Source organism: Penaeus japonicus, unplaced genomic scaffold (assembly GCF_977035675.1).
Source record: "Penaeus japonicus unplaced genomic scaffold, GWHDUDI00000001_assembly GWHDUDI00000024, whole genome shotgun sequence".
NCBI lineage: Eukaryota > Metazoa > Arthropoda > Malacostraca > Decapoda > Penaeidae > Penaeus > Penaeus japonicus.
In genome coordinates this window covers 12,314,470-12,318,560 of record NW_028234426.1, presented here as the reverse complement: position 1 = coordinate 12,318,560, position 4,091 = coordinate 12,314,470, and positions in this window count along the sequence as shown.

The following is a 4,091-nucleotide window of genomic DNA, read 5'->3' as shown; positions in this document are numbered from 1 at the left end:
TGACTGTAGAAAATAAAGTAAATCATCCGCGATTACAGACTGCGATTCGCTACACCCTCAGTGCTTTGTTTTGCTACAAGGTAACATGAGGTCACTGTAGTTGTATCAGTAGTTGTAGTTAGGCACTACCTAGGCACTCTTTTACTTATGGATAGCCCTTACGGGCCTCGAACCCTGGCTAGGGAGGCCCAGTAGTTTGAGGCGTCCTTTGGGCGCAACTTTCTTCCCCAACTAAACTTTTTCATCCTGATTCCTTACTTGGTACTAGAGAACGCAACCAAGCTTTGACTAAGGAGGGGGGGGATCCAAAACCCAAGAATGATTGCCTCCCTGGCTAAGTTCCCCCTCGTCAAGGAGGGGCGGCGACCCCTAACTTGTCGAAGACCAAATCGACATTAAACAAAGCCCCAGTAAATAACAGACCTGTGCGACCAGCGACTGATAACGTGCCTGAGAATGTTAAGCCCCGTCCACACCAGGATACTTTGTTTGGAAACATTGTTTCCAAACTGTATGCAAACTGTTTCCGAAAACTTGTTTCACCACCAAACGGTCGCAGTTATTGCCAAACTGTTTTTCGAGAAACAGTTTCCAAACAATGCTTCCTGGTCCACCCTTTCATTGTCGTCTATATATATATATATATTATATATAATATAACTCATTATAATATAAATATATTATCTATATATATATAACTATATATTTATATATATATACAAATATATAAATATATAATTATATGTATGTATGTATATATATATATACATATTGAGATGGATATAATACATGAATTATAATATTAGTATATATATTATAATATGATTATGATATATATATATATATATAATAATATATAATATATATTTATATATATATGATATTATTATAATTAAATAAATATATATATTAGTATTTATAATAGTATATATATATATTTGATATATATATATATAGTATATACATTGTATATTATATATATACATATATATATATATATATTATATATATATTATATATATAGTATATATATATACATATTCACGAAGAATATAGATATATATATACATTATAGTGTATATTCTATATATAATATATATATATATATATATCCTATATATATATATATCTATATATAAGTATAGTATATTTATACATATAGTGTATTATATATATATATATATATAAATAATATATAATATTATATATATATATAAATATTATAATAAAATATATAGTTATATATATTACAATATATGTTATATATATATATATATATATATAAATATATATATCGATATATATATAGTATATATATTACATATAGTGTATATATATATTACAATATATATAAATATATATATATATATATAATATATATATAACAAATATAATTATAATATATATATATATTTATATTCTTCCACAATACTGGGATGTATGGAGTAATTCAATTAATTGTAGAGTTTTTTTTCTGTTGACCACATGGTCACTCCAAGCCTCGTGCGGGTACTCAGTGATTCATTGTCACCACGCGCGCGAAAACACACACACACACACACACACACACACACAATGTTTCCCATTCTGGATGGGAAACAGATACAGGTGAAACATTGTTTCCAAACAGTTTGCAAACTGTTTCCATACAGTTTCCAAACAGTTTGCATACAGTTTGGAAACAATGTTTCCAAACAAAGTATCCTGGTGTGGACGGGGCTTAAGGAATCTGAATGCTTGATGTGTGAGGGAAAATCAGTCGCTTCAGAATGCTAACCCTTTTATCATCAAAAAGTCCTTGATGGTCATCGAAGCAGTTTTTACTGCAACTGTGATGAAACGTCATTACACCGGGCAGCCAATGAAAATCACGCTTTCTAAATGCGTCCGCCAATCACCGCCCAGTAATATCATAACTCAGTCACGTGCAATTTCTTCCAAACATTATAAATCCAACGCACTCCTCACCTCTTATCTAGCGAAATAAACGGGCTAATTTGGGCGATGGTGAAACAACAGTGCTGTAGAAATCAGTTCATGAAAAGCATGAAGTGTTGGAATGAAAGATTTCTGCAGAACTGACACTAGACCCTTTAGAATAATGTAAATAAGATTTGACACTGCTTGGCGATCGCTACAACCCTACACGAAAGGAACTACTGATGTTTTACTTGGGATGTCAGATAAACTCTCAGCTATTTGAGGAGAAGATTAAGGTGACAGAGATCAACCTTTAAAGTGTGGGGAAATTTAAAATCACAATTATCACAGCATTGATCTCATTTATTCTAAAGTAAACAATAATACATGACCTTTTCTTGATTGATGAAATTAAAAAGCCTATTGGCTTAAAGATTTTGCATGTGCCGCTGGTTGATAGCTTACAAATTCAACAATATATATATAACAACTATATATATATATATAATATATATATATATATATATATATATAGATATATATATATATAAATATATAAGTTGTGTGTGAGTGTGTGTGTGTGTGCAGTGTGTGTATTAGTGTTTGTGGGTGTGTGGTGTGTGTGTGTGTATACAACACACACACACACACACAACACATCACACCCACACACACACACACACACCACATATATAAATATATATATATATATATAAATATGTATATATATATATATATATATATATATATATTATCACATATATTATAAATATATATATATATAATATATAGAATATATATAAATATATATATTGTATACATATATATAAAAAAAATAAAAATATATACATATATATAAATTTATATATAGCTATATATATTTAATATATTTATATATATATACCTAAATATAAATATATATATATAATATAAATTACATTATATGTATGTGTGTGTGTGTGTGGTGTAATGTGATGTGTGTATTGTGTTGAGGTGTATACAACACACACATACACAGACACACACACACACACACACACACATATATAATAAATATATTATAAATATATTATTTATAAATAGTATATATATATATATATAAATATATATATATATATAATGTATACAGTAAATATAAAAATATATATATAAATATATATATCTATATATATATATATATATAAATATATATAATAGATAAGAAAAAAATACGATAGATTATAATACACACTCCACATATATATATATATATATTTATATATATATATATATATATATATATAATAATTAATATATATATATATATATATGTATATAATATAAATATATATATATAATACATATATATATATATATATATATATATATACATATATATAAGTATATATATAAATATATATATATATACATATATAATATATAAATATATATATATATATATATATATAATGTGTGTGTGTGTGGGGGTGTGTGTGTGTGTGTGTGGTTATTGTGTGTGGGTATGTATGTGTATTGTGTGTGCTCGTGTGTGATGCGTCAGTGTGTGTGTGTGTGTGTGTGTGTGTGTGTGTGTGTGTGTGTGTGTGTGTGTGTGTGTGTGTGTGGTACACGGCATGATGAAACTCATGTGGAAAACAGAAGAGATCTCCATTTACCCAGTTCGAAATATCGGCCAGCCAATACAATGCACTGAATTGCAGGTCAATTAATATTCTTATTATCTTCTTGACTTTCAAACTTATTCAACTCGAACTCTCGAACTTGATGGACCTACCATGTTTTATTTTTGTCTCCACTCCCTGTCTCCCCGACCTCCACGCGGTGGCTGTTCTCAATCATCTCGTTTGCCTCATCCTTGTTTTTTCCATTTCACAACCATAGCCCGAGCCCGTCGACTCTTATTTCCAAGGGGGTTTGAATCAAAATTCAAGCAAAAAAAGGGATCAAGGCGATGTAATCAGCTGCGATTTATCAGCTTACAGCTAGCTGATAGCTGTGCTGCGATTTCTTTTTTTTTTTTTTTTTTTTTTTTTTTTTTTTTCTTTTTCCTTTTTTTTTTTTTTTTTTTCTTTTTTTTTCATTTTTTTTTTCTCTTTTCCCTTGATTTTTTAAAAGTCATTCCTGCTGTTCTCACGACCCTATGTTTGATGGCCCGCCACTTACCGAGGCTC